The sequence below is a fragment of the Lissotriton vulgaris genome, chromosome 5 (assembly GCF_964263255.1).
Source record: "Lissotriton vulgaris chromosome 5, aLisVul1.2, whole genome shotgun sequence".
Classification (NCBI taxonomy): Eukaryota; Metazoa; Chordata; class Amphibia; order Caudata; family Salamandridae; genus Lissotriton; species Lissotriton vulgaris.
This window is the reverse complement of record NC_141693.1, coordinates 1,684,412,776-1,684,438,024: the sequence shown is the minus strand read 5'-3', so window position 1 is coordinate 1,684,438,024 and position 25,249 is coordinate 1,684,412,776. Positions and strand designations below refer to the sequence as shown.

Here is a 25,249-nt window from a genome sequence, read left to right as displayed (position 1 = left end):
GTCAAAAGACACAGACTGGATACTGAATTTGGGTTTGTAATCCGACGTACTGTGCTCATATTTTAAAATCAATTAAAAAGATATTTTACTTGCAGGAGGCTATCTTCTCCCCCAGAGTGGTGGCGATACCAGCTTGTCTCCGACTGGTCCACTAAAATTTCTTTACAGGGTATATGTAATTAGGCCTCCATTGGTAAGGCTGGGGAGGGCAGACAGGGGTGCTTGTAGACGGGGATGCGGCCAGCTGGGAACCTTTTTCCACATAGTCTTGGAATGCGAATTGATCTAACCCTATTGGCGCGACATACATGACATTATAATACTGTTTTGTCTGTACAGCTCCGTGTGGAAGCCCGTTGGTGTCTGTTAAACATCTGGGAATCGACCAATTTAAATGTCTGCTTGACACAATGGGTTACGTTTGGACTAATGTTAGCCAAGAGGAATATTTGCTCAGCGAGGGGGGGCACCGCTCCCACCTATAGTTCAGGATTGGGAAAAAGACTTGGATTGGGCAATATTCACAGAAAAAACTGTGTATGTGTCCCGTGGATGTACCTAAAAAAGGTCTTGTGTATGGGGCTTGTGGAACTCCTATTGAGGAGATATGTCAACCTCCCCATATGGCCGGGATGCCTGTCACCCCCTCCCAACACAATCCCCAAGGATGGGAGGACGGACGCAGTTCTGAACTTTTGGAAGGCGGGAGGGAGTCACCCTCCCGGCCGTATTTATTAAAATATGAAACAAAATTAAAACATTAAAATAACAGTTTCATATCATGTACAATTTTCATTCATTACATTTCGATGAAGACATGTTCTTTGGCTAACCTTAACAAATGTCTAGTACAAAGGTTTTCCTAGCCGAGTCTAACATCCTGCAAATGCATACTTTCGGAATTAAAATTGTACATCCTAGCATTATGGGCCAACGGCAAGGTCGCAACCGGTGTCAGATCCCTACTACCAGAACTCTCCCCCTCACGATGTGAGGGCGGGCGCGCAGAGGACTGTACCTCTGTGCCAACTCCAATTTCCCTTGTCTTGAGGGGGCCCCCTATTTAACTCGACGCCATCTTAAGGGTCGTCCGAGGACTCGTGTGAGGTGTCTGTAGAAGGTAGCGCGGACCCCCCTCCCACCCCACACAGTCTATCACATCCGCCGTCGCAGATATCCGTGCCCCGGGAAATTCGTAGGAGGGGCACCGTGGCCGCCTCCTCCCCTGGAAGGGGCCAATGGCCGTCTTCCCTTAGGCGACCCACACTTAGTGGGTACCGCCTCCCCTTGTGAGGGGCCAATGGCCGCCTCCCCCCGGGCGCTCCCATCCAGAGTGGGTGGCGCCCCCCCCTAGGGACCTTGAAATTACTGCTCACCGATCATGACCTTACCGCCCGACCAAAATAAATACGACATTTGTTTACCTACTAAGGGAGAAAAATATACTGTACCTTGCGACATTAGTCTCCACTACTAGACATTTTATCACGTCATTAAACTTAGACCGTTATCATTCGCTAAACCAGGTATGAAGATGTTATCAAGGAAATTACTTTATTGCAGTACCAACATTGTCCTGTTATCAATCGCTATATAACGGAAAAAGGATATCATCAAAGCAAATCACTTTATTGCAGTACTAACGTTGCCATAAGGGGCTGGTGGGTGGGTCAAAATTGCTCCTTGTTCCGTCGAGGGCTCACGTGCAACAAGTGGGTGCAGCTTCCAAGCACAGGAACAAGAGGACGCTTCTTCGGATCCTGCTCTCTTTATTCCGCTTCGGGAGGGCGTGTACCCTCATCCGGTACGCCTACTGGGCGTGGCCAACGGTGTAGGTGTCTAGGACAACCCCTCCTGGGCGGGAAAAGGCGCGCCCCGGCTACGCCACTTCGGGCATACCAGCCGTGACACGCCCCCCGCCCAAAATGGTTTCCCGGGGGGATCCGGGCCCCCTACCATACGTTCGGGGGGACCGAGTGGTCGCCCCTTTCCATATGGCCGGGATGCCTGTCACCCCCTCCCAACACAATCCCCAAGGATGGGAGGACGGACGCAGTTCTGAACTTTTGGAAGGCGGGAGGGAGTCACCCTCCCGGCCGTATTTATTAAAATATGAAACAAAATTAAAACATTAAAATAACAGTTTCATATCATGTACAATTTTCATTCATTACATTTCGATGAAGACATGTTCTTTGGCTAACCTTACCAAATCTCTAGTACAAAGGTTTTCCTAGCCGAGTCTAACATCCTGCAAATGCATACTTTCGGAATTAAAATTGTACATCCTAGCATTACGGGCCAACGGCAAGGTCGCAACCGGTGTCAGATCCCTACTACCAGAACTCTCCCCCTCACGATGTGAGGGCGGGCCCGCAGAGGACTGTACCTCTGTGCCAACTCCAATTTCCCTTGTCTTGAGGGGGCCCCCTATTTAACTCGACGCCATCTTCAGGTTCGTCCGAGGACTCGTGTGAGGTGTCTGTAGAAGGTAGCGTGGACCCCCCTCCCACCCCACACAGTCTATCACATCCGCCGTCGCGGATATCCGTGCCCCGGGAAATTCGTAGGAGGGGCACCGTGGCCACCTCCTCCCCTGGAAGGGGCCAATGGCCGTCTTCCCTTAGGCGACCCACACTTAGTGGGTACCGCCTCCCCGTGTGAGGGGTCAATGGCCGCCTCCTCCCGGGCGCTCCCATCCAGAGTGGGCGGCGCCCCCCCCCTAGGGACCTTGAAATTACTGCTCACCGATCATGACCTTACCGCCCGACCAAAATAAATACGACATTTGTTTACCTACTAAGGGAGAAAATTATACTGTACCTTGCGACATTAGTCTCCACTACTAGACATTTTATCACGTCATTAAACTTAGACCGTTATCATTCGCTAAACCAGGTATGAAGATGTTATCAAGGAAATTACTTTATTGCAGTACCAACATTGTCCTGTTATCAATCGCTATATAACGGAAAAAAGATATCATCAAAGCAAATCACTTTATTGCAGTACTAACGTTGCCATAAGGGGCTGGTGGGTGGGTCAAAATTGCTCCTTGTTCCGTCGAGGGCTCACGTGCAACAAGTGGGTGCAGCTTCCAAGCACAGGAACAAGAGGACGCTTCTTCGGATCCTGCTCTCTTTATTCCTCTTCGGGAGGACGTGTACCCTCCTCCGGTACGCCTACTGGGCGTGGCCAACGGTGTAGGTGTCTAGGACAACCCCTCCTGGGCGGGAAAAGGCGCGCCCCGGCTACGCCACTTCGGGCATACCAGCCGTGACACGCCCCCCGCCCAAAATGGTTTCCCGGGGGGATCCGGGCCCCCTACCATACGTTCGGGGGGACCGAGTGGTCGCCCCTTTCCATATGGCCGGGATGCCTGTCACCCCCTCCCAACACAATCCCCAAGGATGGGAGGACGGACGCAGTTCTGAACTTTTGGAAGGCGGGAGGGAGTCACCCTCCCGGCCGTATTTATTAAAATATGAAACACAATGAAAACATTAAAATAACAGTTTCATATCATGTACAATTTTCATTCATTACATTTCGATGAAGACATGTTCTTTGGCTAACCTTAACAAATCTCTAGTACAAAGGTTTGCCTAGCCGAGTCTAACATCCTGCAAATGCATACTTTCGGAATTAAAATTGTACATCCTAGCATTACGGGCCAACGGCAAGGTCGCAACCGGTGTCAGATCCCTACTACCAGAACTCTCCCCCTCACGATGTGAGGGCGGGCGCGCAGAGGACTGTACCTCTGTGCCAACTCCAATTTCCCTTGTCTTGAGGGGGCCCCCTATTTAACTCGACGCCATCTTCCGGGTCGTCCGAGGACTCGTGTGAGGTGTCTGTAGAAGGTAGCGTGGACCACCCTCACACCCCACACAGTCTATCACATCCGCCGTCGCGGATATCCGTGCCCCGGGAAATTCGTAGGAGGGGCACCGTGGCCGCCTCCTCCCCTGGAAGGGGCCAATGGCCGTCTTCCCTTAGGCGACCCACACTTAGTGGGTACCGCCTCCCCGTGTGAGGGGCCAATGGCCGCCTCCCACCGGGCGCTCCCATCCAGAGTGGGTGGCGCCCCCCCCTAGGGACCTTGAAATTACTGCTCACCGATCATGACCTTACCGCCACAGGCCGGATAGTTGACCGGCTATCCGCCCCCCCACAACTCCTACTAAAGGTCATGCTTTTACAAACCCCTTAACCACATGCGTGCTAGTGGAATTCTGCACCCATGCTGATATTTTGTAAAACCCATTGTTCATGACGAGCTGGGCTCGTCATCAGTGTTTGAGGAGGCTACACCATGACGAGCCCAGCTCGTCATGAGCCTGGAAGGGGTTAACCATGTTACGAAATCTCCTATGAGTAAGACATTCCCCTCCCGGGACAAATGGACCCCATCATCGAGATACATGTGGTCCCCCCGAATACATCCATGTGGAATACAGTGCAACTGCGCCGTGCGAAACAACCTACCAAGTTTGTTATTGACCTTTTTCACTGAATGGTTCAGAGCTGACACAGAGAGCCCCCCCCGCCACACCTTCCTGGGAATCATGTGGGACCATGCTATCGTGCACCCCGGGATCCTTCTCGCCAGCCAGCTAACATTAGATAGAACTCGCTCGAGTAGTACTCGCCGACCGAGTGTCACCAAGTCATTGCCCCCCAGATGTACTATGATCACAGATGGCGGTGACCTCAGCCGCCCTAACAGTTCCTCAATAAAACATTGAAACTGGTCAATACAGAGCCCGCCCCTTCCGTGGAAGGTTACCCTGTACCCGTGTTCCCCAGCTGTGTGAATCACGTCACCTGCTTTGAATACGTCCCCGGCCCGCCTCACGTATGAGTGGCCCACGACCCACAACACTCTCTCCTCAGCCGGTGATCTCTGACCGCTGATCCCCAGGTGCCGGGTCGACTGCACAGTCCGCCCCGCATTGCATGCTCGCGAAACTGAAAATCAAACAGAAGACAAGAGGCGTGAGTGCATGACATTGACTTTACAACATGTGCAATCGCACATACCTCTTATAACAGTTCGAGGACCATCGTCCCAGTTGTTTCACCTTCTCAACACTCTGACCCCCGGCTGTAGCCGTCGAGGGCTCACGTGCAACGAGTGGGTGCAGCTTCCAAGCACAGGAACAAGAGGACGCTTCTTCGGATCCTGCTCTCTTTATTCCGCTTAGGGTGCAGCTTCCAAGCACAGGAACAAGAGGACGCTTCTTCGGATCCTGCTCTCTTTATTCCGCTTCGGGAGGGCGTGTACCCTCCTCCGGTACGCCTACTGGGCGTGGCCAACGGTGTAGGTGTCTAGGACAACCCCTCCTGGGCAGGAAAAGGCGTGCCCCGGCTACGCCACTTCGGGCATACCAGCCGTGACACGCCCCGCCCAAAATGGTTTCCCGGGGGGATCCGGGCCCCCTACCATACGTTCGGGGGGACCGAGTGGTCGCCCCTTTCCAGACTCCTACTATTGATGATCCCCCTTCACCCTAGACCTTCCACTCTAAATTAAATATATGTATACTGTGATTCACCTACTGTACCGATGATGCCTGATATACTCCCTCTGAAATGTCATTGTATTGCTGATGTCTATTCCTTAATAATAAAAAATGTTTAAAAAAAAAAAAAAAAAGATCTTTTACTTAGTAAGCTGGGACAACCTTGGTGATCATAAGGTCTTACTCCGACCTATTTTACTTATGCAAAATGCTCTTGTAAAATTGCAGTATGATTTTGACCTGAGGGCATTTTTTTAATGTAAGTTTTCAAAATAATATCAGGAAAATTAAATGCATTCTGTGCCTGAATTTTAGGCTTCCCCCTTCTTTGTTGACAATGGAGTAAAGCAGTGACCTTTCACTAGGGCAGTGCATTTGCCACTGCTGTTTTAATAGAGAAGGTAGGTCTAATTAGTACTGCACATTCAACTCGTTTTTATAAACCCGAGAGAGGTGAAAGGCTGAGTCGACCTTGCTAGTGTTCGAATTAGACCCAGGCAGAATTTTATTTGCGCTGACGAAATAACCAAATTATATGTCAAGCACAGTTTGTGAAACTGTTCGCTATTTTATAGTACACAATTGAATATAACTTTGTAAAGCGAACGAACGCGCACCTCCCGATAACAAAGTTTTATGAGATACAAATGGTAGACTAGTTCTTACAGAATGGAACTTTCCAAGAGGCAGGTTTAGCTCAAATCAGGTTTCCTCGCTTATCCAGTGAAGCGTTAACACGTGGAACCCTCTCGATGCAAAAAGTCACGCAAGATACAGGCAAACCATATTTAGATGTGAAAGTATAATCTAGCGATTTTTTTTTCTTTCCCACGGAATTTCACAAAATTCTGCAAATAAAATTGCACAGTTTCGCTCACCACTTGATTGGAACTTGCATCCTGCAGACCTTGGTTCTCGTAAAAGCTGAATGTTGGTGTGATGCAGTGGAAGACGGAGCGTGATTAGCAAGCAGACAGACCTGAATTGTGCGTTGGCTGATATAATGTTATCGGAGGGATTGTGTAAAACAATCTCTTTTCTATAAAGTATGCACGCTTTGCACATTTTCCAAGTAGGCGTTAATCACTCCCTGCTTGCAAGTATCAATTCCCATCTGTCCCTTATGTCAATAATTAATGAGCAAAATGCACCTGCGAGGGTAACATTTAAACAATTCAAAGCCCTGGCAGCTCTACGATTCTTTAATGCCCCTGGCTTCTCTCCAATTAATTGTCCCTCATAATAAAAGTGTTGCAAAAATCACAAACAGGCAAGCTGTAAATCCAGGCAAATATCTACCCTTTGTGTCTGTCTTGGTCTCCCCAGTGAATTTAAGCTAAGATTGAGGAGGGTTAATAGTTCACCTTCTCAGACTGTTGTCCCTCTGTGCGTGGTGAGGGACCAGGAGACTGCATTAGATGTGCCTCATGTTCACTTTCCTTTGCCGTGTTGGTCTCTTTGTTCAGCATTATGGATTGGCACAACCCACTGTTCAGTAGACTGAGGTTCTCATTCGAATGGCTATATATCTCACTAACAGGTAGGGCAAAAATACTGAATCTGTATCAGTGCAGATGTGCTCTTGGACATTAAAGTGTGCTTGGAAGTCGGGAGCTGTATTTAGGCTTGGTAGCAAAAATCCCTTTACTGTGGGCTAGATATTCTGGGACAATCCACTGCTAGTAAGCACCACGTATAGGTGTGGCCAGGGTTGCAGCTCCTACCTTTGTGATCCCCAATGGGACTCTTTTCCTGGTGTTTTTTTTCATTTTGTGGTATCTAGAGGTTATTGATTAGCTTTTCACATATTAAAGTTTTTTTGTATATTTACATCCCCAGATTTCATTAGGGTGATGTAGGAAAGTGCCTCTTTTAGACACCGTCACCCCCACTTTTGCCAATTGGTACTTATGCTTTTGATTGGAATTGCACAGGGTTCCTGTTAACCAGGCCCCAATGCCAGTGTTCATGTCCTAAAAACTTCACAAATAATAATTGTAACCCAGTTTGCAAGGACTTTAGCATCCTTGTAAGAACCTGGTAAATGGCACCCAGGACATGGGTACAAGAGAGGCTCCCTAGGGACTGCAGCATGTATTGTGACACCCAAAGGGACTCACGCTAAAACTGCAGGCAGACTGCCATTGCAGCATGCGTGAAATGGTGCCAGCCACTTCAAAAACACGACATTGCCCACTCCCTGTATGCAGTGCTCACATACACTGCATTTGCTGTATGTAAGACCCCACTACAGCAGGCCGTGATAGTCCTAAAGTAGGGTGCACAATATTACATGAGAGGGCATATCTGCATGAGCAGATAAGTCCCTGTGAAGGCACGCTCCATTGCTAGTGATTGTAAGTGTTCAGGAAGCCAGTTAGAGGACATGTCGCTACGAGTTACCCAGCTACATGATGACTTCACTGAAAGTACTAGTATCTGGTATCAAACACCTTATCTTAATAAATCTGTACTGATGCTAGTATCAGATATATTAGGACATGCACCCAGAGGGAACGCTTCGTGGTGCCCCCTGTAGCCCTACTAGTTTCTTAGTGTGTTGGCTGACTGGTATCTTCCAGCCTGCACCACAGGCAGGTTTCTGCCCCCTCCTTGCAAGGGAGAGCCAGGGCTCCCAGAGGCCCGGAACAGGTGTTCTCACTTCCTCTAGCAGGATGGCTAACAATTTAACATATCAAGAACAGAGGCTTCACAGCCTCTGCTGCCTTTGAAATGCAACTATGGTTCCCACCCATATCTGGCGAATTCCACCTTATGCCCTGGGGCCCATTCGTAAGCAGAGCAGGAAGGAAACTAGTTATTGAGGAGGTGTGTTCCCCCACAGGCCAGCCACACCTCTAAGGTGAGCTTCCTGAAGTGAACAGCCAGTTTTACCATCTTGTCTTTGGTGAAATAGAGACCTATGGGTCAGGATTATACCCACTCCTCACAGGAAGTTGTCATATAGGGGATATAGTCACCCTGGGGGTAGGTAGCCATTAGCTACTACTTCGTACCCCCTAAATGCTCTTAAATTGGGTATTTAGGCTCCTCCCTCGACACCAGGTCAGCAGATTTGACTTTCTGGGAACTGAAGAACGACAAAGTAGAGGCAACACCGCAAGAACTAAGGACCTACACAGAACCTGGCACCAAACCCTGCCTTGTTGCTTGCTCCTTAAGTTACAGAGACTGGACTCGTCCTGCAGCTGTTCATCTTTCCCAACACATGGAGGACTGTCCAGTACTTAGACAACCAGCTATCATCTCCCTTGGGTTGAAGAAGCCATTCCCCTTCATGTGCAGGCACTGACTGCATCTGTCTGGTTCACCGTGTTTTCTGGCCATGGCCACTTCAGGAGAAGGTGATCGTGGCTCTAGGACTTTAGTCCGTCTCTCAGCCGAGTTTCGAGATGCTAGGCCCTCCAGGAGCCCCCCAGGAGCTCCCCAGCACCAATAACTTCAGTACTGGGGGTACTTGCACTAACCAAGGCTTTTTTCCTGTACAGCCAGAACACCACAGCCTCAGAAGCCCTCATGCATGTTGAGGTACATCAGGACAGGCAAAACCCATGACCAGAGTGGCCCTGCTGTCCTGTTATTCTCCCCTCTGCAGGTACACTGACAATGGTGAGAGCCTCTAACTCAAGCGGCCAGCCAGCCTATCACCTCTGCACCTGAATTCCATAGCCGGGGTCCATGACTTCTGACTGTGTCACCTTGGCCTAGGGATCCTCATGACCTGAGCCCCTCTTTTGGGTTCACCCGTACGTCTCCCTTTCTGCCTTAGTTTCAGGTCCTATAGACTTTCACAATCCCTGTAAACCTATCTCTCTGGCTATGTCCCCAGCAGACGTTTACGCTCATCACAACAGAATCTCTTTGTAATCCCTCGGACTAAGAAGACCAGATGGGGAGGAAGAGCTTTCTCTACAGATGCCCCTCGTCTTTGGAATGCACTCCCGCTAGAGCTTAAGTCCTTATCCTCACTGCCCCTCTTTAAAACGGCCCTCAAAACATGGTGTTTCAAGAAAGCTTACCAGTAATCAGCTCTCTGGACATGTAACTATTTTGGTTAGGCGCCTTCATGCCCATTGGGCTGAGTCTGCACGTTATAAATTTGCTTTCATTCATTCATTCATTCATTCATTCATTCATTCATTATAAGAGCCGTCTGGACTTTTTGCATGGTGTGCCCTTAAAGTTGCATCACTTCATCAAAAGCCAGCTTCCTAACAAGCATGGATTCAATCCCTGTTGAACAATATATGTTGTGCCTTCTGGAATCCCACTGGCACAAAAGGTTGTGTCTGTGATAGATGTTTAACTCCACATCAATGAAATAAGGCCAGTGGCCATGCTTTCTGCAAAGTTGCGTGTGTTCCAAATTTTATGTTCATAACACCACACACGTCATGCACTCTCCGGTGCACCAGCGAGGAGACTGCCGATTTCTTTCGAGATTATGTTGTAACTTAATTTTGGTTCATCACAGCTGGCAAGTCGTTTAGTTCTTGTGAAAGGATTACTCTTACATATGCTGCAGAACACAAGTATCTGTTGCAGATGCTGAATTCTTGAAAAGTCTTTAAGACTTAGCTGGCTGACATGCAAGTGCTGCTCCGTTTTGGGCGTAGATTAGTTTTACATCCTTGCTGTTGAACAAGCCCCTCAAACTGTACTATTAAGTCAGGACTGTCACTATTTAACCAGTACAGCCACTGCAGCACTTCAGGGTCCAGGAAGGACCACATCAACCAGCCTGTCCCTCTTGCTGGCGCCACATACATCGTCACGCCGTAGCGCCTGGAGGCACTTTATAACAGGGCGCGAACTCCCGCAGCGCGGGTAACAGCCACTGCAGCACTTCAGGGTCCAGTAAGGACCACATCAACCAGCCTGCCCCTATTGTTGGCGCCACATACAGCGCCACGCCGTAGCACCTGGAGGCGCTTATAACAGGGCGCAAACTCCCGCAGCGCGGGACGCGTGTGGGCATGCCCAGGCCATGCCCGGGCAAAGCCCAGGCCAAGAGCAGGCCTGTCTGCGCCAGTCAGCGGCCGGCAATGGCAGGGCAGGGCCAGGTCTCTTCGGTCCTGGTTCTTTGGGTGCCCATACTGTCTCGTCCTCTGGAATACAAAGGGACATCAAGATCCTCATCTGTGACCTTGCAGTGTTCAAGTAAGTTTCATCGGGTCTTAAGTAAACCTTTTGGGATGGCGGCTACCTTGAAATCGGGGGATGGGAAGATGGCCACTCCATAAATCCTTGCAAACTCGACACTTGACTGCTTTCTTCTTCGAGCTGCCAAAGCAATAGACAAAGAGATACAGGTCACAGAGCGTCGCCTGTCGGTGAGAGGTGTGCTGGCTAGTATCACTACTGATCCATTGACTGTGGCTGGAACTCAAGTGAGTGACATTGAATTCAACAAATCCCCTGTGTTAAGAACCCCAGACATTGTACATATCACCCACAACCCCTGTTTAACATCACCAATTCCATCAGTGTGTGAAGTAGCTGCTAAAAGGAAAAAGAAGGTTAAACAGCCAGACCCTATCCGCTGTGCACGGACTAGATCTAATAAAAAGGCCCAGGATATAACCACAGAAGTTACCACCGCTGTATCAGGAAGTCATTCCCCCACTACAGGCACAATTGGCCCAAATGTAACTGTAAATCAAGATAGTGTTGTATTTCCCACTGAGTTTGGTGTGGCTTTGACTGCCTGTTTAGAAGAAATTATAGTTAAAAACTTTCTCCCTATACTCACCAGACTTGAGAAATTTGAGTCAACAGTGACATTACTTTGCAACCTAGTCTCAGACAATCCCGTAGAGACAGGGGTGAGGGGTGGGTGACACATGCGAGGGGGTAGTTGGAGGTAGGGTCCCCCAAGGATGCCTGAATATGGGGTCATCGACATCGGGTGCCGTCCAATCTACTCGTGCAGTAGGCATAGGACAACAAAGTGGTGCTGCGAAAGCCACTAGAGCAGAGCAACAGAAACAAGCAGGGCCTATGCATATAAACCACACAAATTACGCAGGGAATCTAAATCTGCCCTCTGGATTGACAAGGCCAAGAACATCACGTGTAACCCCTGTGGGGGGGTTGGTAGATTGCAACACTACAACACCCGCTATAACACAATCAAACTTGCTGCCCAAAAATAATTTAACTACCCCAGATGATAGGATGACATTACACCTTCCTCCAAAGTGTTGCCCTTATGTGGCAATCCTCACCAATGTTCCCCCGCTACAAGATGGTAAGAAGGAATCACACACTGAGCTGAAAAACAAAGTTTGCTATTGGCTAACACAGAATACAAATTTTTCTAACATCCATTATCGGGATATTCTGTTCTTAAGGCGGGTAGGCAGGGTTGGACCATTAGCAAAGTCTCTTGATGGAGACTGTATTGTTATAAATTGCAGATCCCCATCTATGGCAGCACATCTGATCGGTAGGGGGACACAGTCAGCAAGCCAGAGGCTGGGCCTGGGAATTAAAATTCTACCTCTTGGGTTCTTTTACAGACATCTTGATTATAGAGGAGTGGGTATCCTAGCTAGCAGGCCCACCACACAGATGACTGCCACACATAGGGAGCCCCCCTTTTTGGAACTTAGCAATTGATATCAAGCATTGTCTGATCTAGATTCCCAAGATTGACCATTAGTAGCATTGTTTACATCACCAATAACTCCTGAGGAACCACATGCCACGCAGTTAGGGGCAACCGCAGTCTATTCTAGTAATAATGCTGCTCCACCAAGGGACCCAAATAGGAAGAATAGACCTCAACAACTACAAACTGATTCAATGGAACACATTTACAGGGTTCACGTACAGGCACTCTCTTCTAATCCACAAGATATGAAAATCCTATCATGGAATGTGGCAGGTATAAAAACAAAGTTAATTGATCCTGACTAGTGCAATTTAGTAGATGATTTCCACATATGTCTAATGCAGGAGACTTGGGCTGTAGTGCAAGTGCACAGGGTGGGGTTTACCACATATAGTATCCAAGCTAAGCAGTCAACAGTTGGTCGCCCTCCTGGCAGCCTTCGGATATGGGTAAAAACACACTGGCATGTAAAATTAAGATGTTAAACATCTGTTCAGATGAAATACTTGGGCTTGAACTGTGCTCGATGAAAGGGAACACTCAAATCAGGTTATTTAATATATATAACCGCTTTAGTAGTGCACATAAGCTTTCCGGGACTATAACCTCACTCACCAAGTACCTTGAAACCCTCAAGGGGAGCCATCGACTGATAGTGACAGGTGATTTTAATACAACATATGAACCTGGAGATGATGCTAGAGGGATTGCTAAACTCCAGATATCGCCAGTCAAGAATCGTACTAGGGTTGGAGAACAGATTGTTTCATTTACTATTGGCTATGGGGTACGTGCCTGCAATGGCAGGACACGCTCTGATAAAGAAGCATGTCACACCTTTAAGAGGGATGACAGAAAAAGCAGAATCAATTATATCCTTGTTGATCTCCAATTATGGGCAAACGTCAATGACATGGTCATTTTAAACGGGGAAGACAGTGACAATAACGCTTTGGCACTTACACTGTATGGCTTATCACTACTCCAAGGCCAGCCACTGTACAAGAGCACCCCAGTTATTACCAATAATAATGATAAAATGGTCAAATGGCCAATGATACTCGCAGATCAAACCGCTCTGCCCTAGCTTGAGTAACAGTGATAATAGTAAGATGACATTCTGGCGATATTCTTACAACTAAATGCCACACTTAGACCCTTCTTTTATAGACAGTGTAGTAAAGCCCAACCAGCCCATAGAACCGTACCATGGTTCAACAAGGCTTGTAAAGCAGCAAGGGATGATCTTTTTACAGCAGTGAAGTTAAGACAACATTCAGACATTAGTGATTGTAGGAAGCTCTATAAAGTTGCCCAAAACAAGGTCAAAAGAGAATGGAAATCTGAAAATGGGAGAATGCTTGTGAAGGCATTAAGACAAAAGAGCAGCCAACTGTTCTGACATCTTCTGTCAAAGGGGTCAACGAGATTAGAAGCAGCAAACGATTTCCACATACAGACCCATGTGTGGTAAGAGTACTTCGAACAGTTATATGCAGGACAGGGTGAGGCCTCTGATGTGGGTCTACAACATAGATTGGCAAACTCGTCATCAATGGAGGAGACTGCCATTACTCTAGAGGAAACAATAACTGCAATAAAGTCACTACAGCAAGGGAAAGCCCTGGGACTGGACAAACTTCCAGGAGACCTGTATAGGACTGAGCGGGTAATGTGGGGACCCCTACTACAAGTGGTTTTTAATACCATTATGAGTGGAGGAGAGATACCGGCATCCTGGCGAGGCGCCAAAATCATGCCCATTTACAAAAAAGGGGACAAATGTTCTCCTGAAAACTACAGGCCAATCAGCCTACTTGATGTCTCCCAAAAGCTTTTCTGTAAAATCGTCCTGAATAGGATCCAAAATTGGATTGAGGACAACAATGTCCTGTCAGATCTACAGGCAGGCTGTAGGGCAACCACCAGCACAATTGATCAAGTCTTCAGATTTCTTATGCTCATATGGAAGGAAGTGACTGTGGACAGAGGTCATCTGTACATTGTGTTTGTGGATTTAAAAACAGCTTTCGATTCGATCGATCGCACCCATCTATGGTCCACTCTGAAAGAAATTGGCCTCCCACCGTACCTACTTAACATTCTGATCTAACTGCATCACAATACCATTGCAAAGGTTAGGTGGAATCTGGATGGAAGTCTGTCCAGGGATATTAGGATAAATAAAGGTGTTCAACAAGGCTGTGTTCTGGCCCCAACACTGTTCACTCTTTTTATTAATGGGTTTATAGGGGAGTTGTTTAATTGTGGTGGCGATCCTCCCAAATTATCAGTTATGGGGGCTGGAAAATCTGAAAGATATGGTCCTTGCCGAAAATTAATTCATTAGGGCAACACTGAACCTGCCTGTAAACACTTCCCTCCTGCCACTTCGACTCGACCTTGGCCATAGAGATATCAGCCATTTTGCTATTCTTAGGACACTTCTGTTCTGGGTTAGGATTTGGACTAACGACACTCAGGTCCCGAAGGCCCTGGCAGAATTCATTGGTCTGCAAGGTCGCATTAAATGGCTTATTAGGATTAAGGATTGGTTTTTAAGGCTAGGATTAGGGCCCCTATGGAAGGACCCGGGGTCCATTAGAAAATCAATGGTTCCTCTACTTAAAAAATTGTTTTGGAAGCTCACAGACTGTCAAAGTTTAGAAATTCACATGCATGGCACTTTAACTTCTAGTTTTCTTGATTTTAAAGGATGTGCTGGTTTTGAGCCGTTTATGGATGTCATTGAACCACCCTAGGCAAGAGCCTTATGCATCCAATTTAGGTATGGTTCATTGCCTCTAAATTCAACAAGTACCTAGTAAAACACATCCATATTGTCAGTATGTCCCACCTGTCAAGATTTTCCTGAGACCCTTATACATTTTCTATTCTTTTGCCCGTCTTATCTTGATCATCGGAAAAAATTGATTTGCATGTGTGCCGTTCCTTAAGCTTCACACGCCCAAAGGATGCACTAAGAATTTTTGAGTTTGGTACCACTAGTTGGTTGGTCTTTACAATTTCAAGATACTTATAGTTTGCTTGGTGGAAAAGATCCAAACTAATCAAAAAGGCATCAGTGATCAACTTTCAACCTTAACAAATGATTTTTATTGAATTGTCCTTTGAAATGTTTTCAATATGGCAACATATTAACTGTTTTAAAAAAACCTATAATGCTGCTATCCATGTTACGGGATGCTTTAAATCAATTCTATTTTAAAAATGATGTATTGTACTGTACTTCTAACTGTATTACTCCTATGATGTGTTTTGATTTATAATGTAAATGATCATACACTTGATCGAAATAAAATATATATATTTAACCAGCACCTAACCATTATATGAAACCCACCTCATTCCTACAAATTAGGCTAACGCCTCTATTTAATTGACTCCCACAACTCTGCCATAAAGTCAATAGTCTTTATCGCAAACTCAACTATTATATAAGACATCCACACCTTCCTTACACACAGCAACAATGCCATTACTTTTGTGTGGTACAGCTTACACTAATTCACCGTATGAACCACACACTCCCATTAACGCGGACTAGATGCACAGCCCGAAGTCAAAACAATTTAGACAACTTATCAAGCCAGCCCTATACTGAATGTATGAACTATCATCAGTGCAAACTAGTTGCAGAGCACTGCTGTCGAAACAGTCTTTACAACTCTACTGTGCAGTCATCAGATTGGACCTTTACAGCCTAGAATGAATTGGTATATGAATCATGCAACTCCCTTCCAGCAATCTGAGTGCACACCAGTACTATTGAACCATCCCAAATGTACCGTGCCTCCCATATCTCTGCCTCGTTAGTGTTAGCAGTCTAAATGCTGTAATTCATTAATTTACTCATCATACAAGTCCTGTATTCCCTATAGGGTACTGCTATATGAACTATACCCCATTTATTGTAATTCCATTTATATAACGCGTGCAGCCCCTGACAAAGTGCTGATGCGTTTTACGGCGAGTAGCACGCTACTGCAGACCCTAAGATTAGCAGGTAATTTAGGACTTATTAGTCGTGTGCTCTCAGGAAAATATTGTATGCATTTACTCCAGTTACTTAGTGATAGATTATATTAATACCAGTTAGGTGTGAGAAGTAGTGGGGTGAGGGGGTATGTGGTTTCAGGTGAATGATGGGCAGAGATTAGGTAATCTTACATTACAAGGGTAGGATTTTAAAAAGAAGTGGTTGTGATCTAAGAGGTATCAGCCAATTGCAGAATTACAATAAGAAGGATTAAGGCAGACTGGCATGCCTAATTGCACAATGCTGCTGTTTATAGAAGGACCAGGATGTCACCGGGTTGGGCTGTATTACAGTGAGCCTTCATGCCAGCCCTTACTCTGTCGCATCACTATCTGAGCCTTGTTTTTGATGCCACCCCCATTGTGAACACAATGATCATTTTGGAAACTTGGAAGAAGTGAATACAAAGGAAAATGGCTCTTGGCCAGATTGCTTGTTCAAATAATCAGTTTCAATTATGCAATTTTATTCCTGCAAACAATTAAGACTGTTGCTGTAACATCAAGCTACATTTTCCAAAGCAAACTAAAATGGCTTTTTTGTCTTTTGATTATACACATTTCATAGTTGCTATGTAGCCATTCAGTTCAGATTTGTGTGAGCACCGAATCCTTGATATCAGTGCCATAATTTGCTGAGTGCTGGCAAGAATCTTGTGCTTAGCACAGATTATGACATTCATTGTTTTACTGTATCATCGGGGGCAGTTATGTCCCAACTATAAGTTATCCATCATGTATTTAAAATATTATGGCAAAGAGTCGACCCGTAAAGTGCTGGTGCAAAGTGGTTTATTTCAGTAAAGCCAGCGCTTTTGTTTTATACCGAGTGCTTCACAAATCATCTGTAACAATCTGTATATATATATATATCCGGTTTACGAGACGCTCCTACGGGAGATCCATCGTTTTGCCAGGGGTGGCTCGTAGCCGGCGTAGCAGCCTGTATTCAATATCACAAGTAGAACGGAGTTCCAGCAAGCAATTGGGTCCACAGAAAACACACAAGGGGCCAATCCATTAAGCCAAAGTGACCAGGTTTATTCACATCATAAACCTGTTGTGACGCATTTCGCGCTTCACAGAACAAGCACATGTGAACAAGTGCTTTGTGATGTGAATAAACCTGGTCACTTTGGCTTAAAGGATTGGCCCCTGGTGTGTTTTCTGTGGACACGAGTGCTTGCTGGAGCTCCGTTCTACTTGTGATATATATACACCTATATATAACTTTCTTCACACATTTTTGCTGAAAAATATTTACATTTGACTTTACACTTTTGATTATCTTTTATGGAATAAATCTTTTTATTAGTTTTCACATCAACATGACATCTTACATGCCTACAACCAATGGCCGGCAACGAATTTCAGATGCATATGTAAAGACACAGCAATGCGCCTACAAACTGGAGACCAGCTGCAAAAATACTGAATGGCAAAAGTCCACATATCAAATTATGTGCATATGTAAAGCAGACTGTTACGCCATTCCCTGTGAAACGTACAGGGAATAATAAACAACATCAAAATGTGCTCATAAACGAAAACAAAGGCCCATGGCTCAGAGGAAAACTAACTCTCCCCTCCCTCTTATCCCATCTCCTCCGCACCCAGGATTACCCCCATTTTGCATCTGGTTGTCTATAGTGTGTTCCATGTCAGTATTTTGAGTGGTAGAAGTGAGACGCAGGATTTGTAAGAGCTTGGGGCAGGTTATCTCCCTAAATTCCTTGCTTACAATTGTGATAAATGGAGCCCACAGTTCCATGTATGCTTCAGCTATGTTGTCTGCCATCATAGATAGACGTTCCATTCCCAGTACAGACCACAGCGGTCTTAACCATGCTGTGTGGTCTGGGACCACCTCGGTACCCCAATGGGCAAGTAACTCTAATTTTGCGGCGTTGGGGGCTAAGGCTATCTGCCTCCCTCTTAGAAAGCGCAAGGGGAATGTCAAGGGGTTAGGGAGACCCAATAGGGCAGTGCTTTAAATGGGCTGGTACTCACCGGTACTGAGTACTGGCACTCCTTATGTTTAGCACTCTGAGTACCGGCACTTCTCTACTGCTGAGGAGAGTACCGGTACTCATAAACTGTAGGCGCATTGGCGCTTGTGCTGGTGACCAAACTGACAGCCAAGGCACTTCTGTAACCGTGACTGGTGAGCTGAGCCCCCGCTGTACTATTCAGCGGGGTCTCATTTGCATAACGTCCGGTGTTCATCATCCTGCTGTGTTGCAAACACAGGATAGAGGCTGTAAGGTGACAGTGAAATTAAGAAAGCAAAGGAAGGCGACGAGGTTACAATGGCTTTAATCCTTTAATTCTTTTGCGTGAGGGGCTTATGTTTGTCTGTTTGCCAGTGCCTTTTTGTGTGAGGAAAAAAGCGAGAGAAAGGGGGAGCTTCGATACTCTGTTGGGAGGTATATTAAAGGAATTGTGTGAAATGCTTTGTGTGTGCATGTCTGCTTGATTTTTTCTGTGTGTGTGTGTGTGTGTGTGTGTTTGTATGTGTGCACGATCGAGAATATATTGTGTTGTGCCAAGCAACAGCAAATAACAGTATGGAAGCTGCAAATATTCTATAACAAGGAAATGTTAAAATATCACCGCCTTTGGCTGTCGTTTTGTGTAATGAATTAACCTGTTTTATTTATAGAAACGCATTTGAAATGTGTTTTGTTATGTGCTGCAACTAGTATTAAAGTCAATAGGTATCAGCATGTCTTGTTCTTATCCCCGCCCACTCTCCCCATTTAAATGAGTACCTGCACTATTTTTTTCCCATTTAAAGCACTGCAATAGGGTATAGCTAGGAAAACGTTGGATATCCGTATTGAATACTTCGTTTATGTTTTGGAGTATCATGTCCCAGTATCTTACCTGTTTGGGGCAATGCCAGAGTAAATGCACTTATGAGCCTGTCTGTCCGCAACCACGCCAGCAATAGGCCGAGCGGTGTTTATTCCAGTGGTTCAGTCGGGCCGGTGTTAAGTACCAATATGAAGCAACCTTATACGCTGCTTCCGTACCCGGGATGCCGCGAGCCGTATGATGGGCTCTGAAATAGATGTCTTGCTTCTCTTTGTCTGTGAGGGACCTGCCTTTGATTAGCTTTTAAATATGGCTTTTTCCCTTGTAAGGATTTTTTGGACAAAATTAAGTTGACTGCATCACACGCAGGATGACATAGTAGAAGTCAGCAGCCTAGCGCTTGCCACGGTACAACAGCCCTTCCCCATTCCGTATTGGGTGGGGAGGGAACCTCATGAAAGGCTTATGGGGTCTGGTTGTTCACCCTACCCTTTCGTATCAGCATCACTTTCGGAGTGTTGTGAGGCCCTGAGAGGGATATTTAAACCTGAAGCCCCCAGGTCTGGTGTTAGCCAACACCTTTTGATGTCACTAAAATTGCATGTACAATATTCTTACTTATAGGGATTTTCAGCTAGAGTGCTTCATCCATCGGGCATTTTTTGTGTGAATCATATTTTCCTTCTGCCCACAAAGCGTACAGCATTTGGTAATAGGTCTGTCTACTTAATTAAGTGTGGTATGCCTTCCTGCCCTTTCACAAGCAGCACATCCACACACAAAGTAATTCCCTCAAATCCAGGGGCTACTAGTAGGGCAACGTGTGCTTTCTAAAAACCAAAAGAAATGTAGCTTTTCTATTTTTTTAGGTTGTTCAGCAGCTTTCCTAGCAATAAGATTTTGAAAAATCCATGATAACACTAGCATTGACAAAGCCAAAAGGCTGGTGGCCAACGCTAGACCTATTGACTTTGTACATGCTTTTGTTGTGTGTTGCTATGATTATTGCCTGTAAGGGAGGGTACAACTGGCAGTGATGCAAAGAGGGTGAACACCTTGATCAACATCCGATCTTAAGTGAGCAATCGTGGAACTAGAATGATGATCTTCGTGTAAAAAAGACGAATACGTAAGGGTGCTGTGACATTTTCCTTCCATATGCGTAGTTGGCTGGAGGAGTTATCTATCATCTGTCTAGCAACAGGAAGATCCTTTTGCCTGTACTGCCAGGTAAAAAATAAATATATATGGTTTGGCTGGGATTGTTGTTCAGTATGAAATGCTCTTCTGACATGGGCAATAATTACTTATAAGAACAAGTTGCAATGTTTGGGAACTGCTATAGTGTGCTGGCAGATGTAAAAGCTGCTAACCTCCCAAATTAGCTTGTGCCGTTGATGGTTGTTCCAGATATTGAGCACCACTATATGTAGTAGAAATGATATTTAAGAAGGTGAATATCTTTTTTGATCCAGTTTGTCGCAGTATAATACAGAACATACATGAAGACAGGTAAGGGCGGCAGCCTTAGTTTCAGCGATTGCTGCTGCCTGAGAATTCACACTGTGGCACAGCAATCCAAAGGATTTTGGGGCAGAAAGCAACCCCAAGAAGGAGAACTAAGGGTGCTGCAAGCGAATACTGTAGGAGTCCTTGCGGCAGGTTCCCAGTATAAAAGTGAGGGACCCCATTAGTCTATAGAACAGTTATGGAGCTGGCTGGTAATGGTGTCCGACCTTGGCACACTGGAGACCTTGGTATAATGGTAGGCATTATAGGCATAATGCAGGCAACTTTGGTGTGATGGTGGGAATCCATGGCCTATGATTGTAATACCTTGGCATTCAAAGCAGAATCTTTCAATGTGAGCGAGACATTTTTACATGTATGTACTTTATGAAAATGGCAGTCTGATGTTTGGGGACTGTTTGTATTTCCTAAACATGAAAACTGATATTTTGAAATCAAATGTTTTTTTTTTTTTGAGAAAAGATTTTTTTTTTTTTTTTATTGACTGTTTGCCCAAAATGGAAAATGGTATTTGAACTGATATGCTGACAAAGTCAAAAAACTGCTGGTAACTTGGGCGACTTTCCTGGAGCAAAAGTAGCTCTCACTACAGAAATGGTCGAAGACCCCTTTAATAAGACACACAGTTGAAAAGGAAACTACGTTTTTTTTCCTGCATGGCAGACGGTCAGCACGGCAGAGATTCAGTTGACTGAATCATCTTATACCAAGCATTCTCCTAAGAGAGTTCTGACATAGTTTGAAAAGGAAGAACATTTATGACCTTGAGAGGTACTTGGCAATTGAAAATTAGATCTTATTGGCATAGGAACAAGTACATGAAATCTGATCCCTTTCACAGTGCAGCCTTTGAAACTGGTATTCATTTCTACATTATTTTCTAGTGTTTTGGCTGCATTTGAGTGGTTGAGTAATGCAGTTCACCCGACATAAATGTAATTCTCATCTTAAGTTTATCCCAACTGTGTGCTCGCTCCTCTTAGCCCGCACCACATTCCAGGATAAAACCAAAGTGACAGAATGTGTTTATCTCTTGTCTTCGAACCTCAATCAGACTTATTTTCTAGGAAATGGGCTTTAGATCCCATTGTACATTAAAGAATAAATGAAGAGTCTTAACTAGTGTAATTTGGTTACTGCCCGGCACCAAGGATCCATTATTGTATTGTACAGGCCAGACCACACTGTAAATGTAGGAAATAAATCAATACTCAATTCGAGCAAATTCTTGTTTGAAAAAACGAATGGTATTAGATTAATGGATTTAGGATTTCTGGTAGCATTGCAGTGTGTGTGTCCCTGGCAGCATTTATTGGTCTTACACTGGCTTGGAAATTTCCAAATAAGATATGCCATATAATGGTCAACTGAAGAGAATGCCAATCATCCCCAACTGATCGGTAGAAAGCAGTATTATTTTTAATGAAATACTGAGCTTGAGAATATTAAGTTAGGAAAATGAATATACGCAAACTTGTATTTCAAATAATACCACCCACTTCCTAGTGTCCAGTTATAAATTTCTCCAGAGCTCCTAGTGTTCTCTTCATATAGAATTAGCAAAGGTTACAGTGCAGTGTGTGATAACCGGATATTAAGGCTTATCAAGCTCTAGTTCAAGTAGAGGAGTATGGTAATACTTGTGGGACACTTCAGCATGTTTCCGCCATCTGATTTGATGCCGGATATGTGCAGGACTAAGTTAGAGGAGAGCAAAACAAGGATTGACCTTAATTCCTGTGCCACGACTTTTGATTAATGGGTGAAAGGATCTTCTACGTGCAGCCTCCATTGACAAAAACGTGGTGGTCCTCAACACGGCATGAATGGTTAGAAAAAGTCACAAGTGGTGACAATATACCCATGAGTAACCCTGAGTGGTGGTACAAGTGGAGAAAGAGGCAAGGGTGGACACAACAGATTTGGGGAGTCATTCCAAAATAGTATAGGGGCTGGTGCAGCAATAGCTCCTGTAGTGTAGTTCCAGTAGTACCCTTTCATGCAGGACCTACGCTGTTTACGGATAACATATACTGTGGGCTTGGTGGCAAACTGACTCCGAACACCTCCACCGAATATGTCAGCATATGTTTTTGCATTAGCTAGCTCGCAGTGCTACCAGACTCTCCTGTTATTAGAGAGGTTAGTTTGTGCAACTTTCAGAACATAATAACCTCAGACGCGTGGAAACAATATACTACTTTTCACCCAGTCACTCGTGCTTGCTTATTTTGCTCTCAGAGAGATACACAGAAGAAACAGGAGCGTGTTTACAATAAGAATTTATCGTACCGTAGTTTTTTTCATGTAAAATAAGTACGCTGCTATAACTGTAACACAGTAGCAGAGATATAGTATCCACAGTACAGTGAATAAAAAGGAATAGTAAAGCTCTACCATTTTTCAATAGTCATGAACCTATACATGAATATAAAATTCATTTATAAAATAAAGTGCGCACTCCTAAGATGCCTGTCTAGATGTACCTGAGTGTACTTAGCATATGAGAAGGTGTTAAAGAGCTAACACGCCTAAGAGCCTTATAGTCTACTAGTCTAGAATCTAAGAGCCAAGAATCCCTCTAGGATTTAGTCGAATCCCCATACCTGAGTGAGAGTGTGGGACTTTGTCCTGGATTTGAGTTGGACACCCCGCAAGGGATGGTTAGAGCACTGTTAGCTGGAGCGATGGTATGCCGGAGCCGCAGCGTCTCTGGTCAGTGTGTCGGCCTTGAAGTCTCAGTTCCCTCCTGTTTACTGATAGCAAGAGGTGCTGTATTTATACAGTCTATGTACATGTGTTTCCCATTGTTTAGTATGAGGATGACGTTGGGGATTAAACCTTTGTGCGTAGATAGGAGAGGTGAAGTATGCCTCCCTGGAGAGTGTACTCCTAAATTATTCATATGTGCGAAGGATGACGTCTTAGCATTATCGATCGGGCAGAACCCAGCCTCGTCATGAACTAGGTGAAAGGTTTAGTCCTTAAAGGGCGTCAGTCCTTATAATGTGTTCAGTCCCTATAAGGCATTCTGTCCTTATTTGGAGTTATGTCCTTATAAGGCTGGTTCATATGAAATGAAGGGGATATGATGTAGGGAAAGAGTACGATGTCTCTAAACCTGTGTCAGGGTACCGATATGAAATATAACACCCACTCCACCTTATACTTAATAATAATAATACACATTTTGAGATACACATTTATAACTTTGTCAGTGCATAAACATTGTCAAGAAGTCTTTTTAAAATGTTTAAAAAATCATTTAAAACAGTTCAAAAACGAGGAAATAAATGTTCTTTGGTAAAGTACGACTTTGTTGTAAAGTTCCACAAATCACAGTTCTAAATGAGTTCAATCACACACGTTGAACTACTGTAAGCATATTGAGAAGGCCATGATTATAGAAAGTGTCAATTTGAAAAGTTATTTTGAACAAGGGGAAAGAAAATTACAGAATTTGTTCCCAGCACACGGTGAGTCATATTTAGATTAGAAGTCCTGGCTGGGAGACATAACATTATCTCTGCATACTACAGCAGGGGACAAGCACTGCAATACCTTGCATAGCCCGTCAAGTGTGCATAGATGAAACTCCTCGCTGATAACAGCTGTTGTGGAGGTAGATGGTGCTGAATTCCATACCTCAGTGCCGATGCTGGAGCTGAAATTCAATTCAGGCTTGAAAGGCACCGGTGGTTCCTCCAGAAAGGCATTCGTCAAGATGGGAATACACTGGGGATAGAGTCGTGCATGGGACCACAAGGGTTCCAGTCTGGAGTCGAAATCCACTGGCGTCTCCGTGTCAGATTATAGACAAATGTCTAGCTCCCATTCTCCTCCGCAGAACAGGCATTGGAAACATGACTGGTCTGAAGGATAAGAACAAAGAAGGGCTTAGTTTTCATAGGAGAGGTGCACCCAGATGTTGTACCATGAGCTCACGGTAATATCTCTCCAAGAGAGCTTTTGCAATCTCGCTGGTGGATGGTCCGTCCTTTGTGCAGCAGGTAGACAATAATCAGGATTCCAGCTACAGCGAGCAGGATCAGAGGTATACCCCCGAAAATGCTTCCAAATACGGAGTGTATAAAGTTAGGAATAATTCCGAGGATTGTCTGGAAGGTGTTAAGGAATCCTGACCCTATGGTCTTAAATAGGTGTACAGAGCCACTCGTATCTGACATGTTAAATATACGTCCCACCATTCCTACAAAATGTAGGGGGCAGTTTGTCCAAATTAGTGCTTGCATCTCTGTCGAGGTCCTTGCAACTTGGAGTTCAAAGGTTTCTTGAGCGGAGGTTAACAGCACGGTTTCCTATAAGAGCATGGCTTTCATTCTGCTCAAAGCATCAAACTGCATAAAAGAAACATTCTGTGAAGGCCATAACGGCACCTCCCTGACTGTATTTGTCGGAGGAAACAATACTTGCATACAGCAAGTAACCCCGGTGTTCACTTTGACCAGATATGCGATTTCAGAGAGCATCCCACAACAACCTTGAACGCTCAGCATCATGTAACTCCAATTCGAAAGAAGCGCAAAAGCTGGCGTGATCATGGCAGCTGGAGTCCCTTTCATGTGGCAGGACAGATTCGCAATTGAACCATTACAAACTCCGTGCAGAATAATACATTGGCACATGAGAGAACCGCTTAAAGCATTTTTGCAGTTAGTAC

The 25,249-nt window shown here is 45.2% G+C and overlaps 1 protein-coding gene across 2 annotated transcripts in view; it reads left to right on the top strand.

The window, feature by feature from the left end:
* Positions 1–25,249, top strand: part of TANC2 (tetratricopeptide repeat, ankyrin repeat and coiled-coil containing 2) — a 2,475,706-nt gene that overhangs the window by 1,833,449 nt on the left and 617,008 nt on the right. The gene's annotated exons all lie outside the window — the stretch shown is intronic.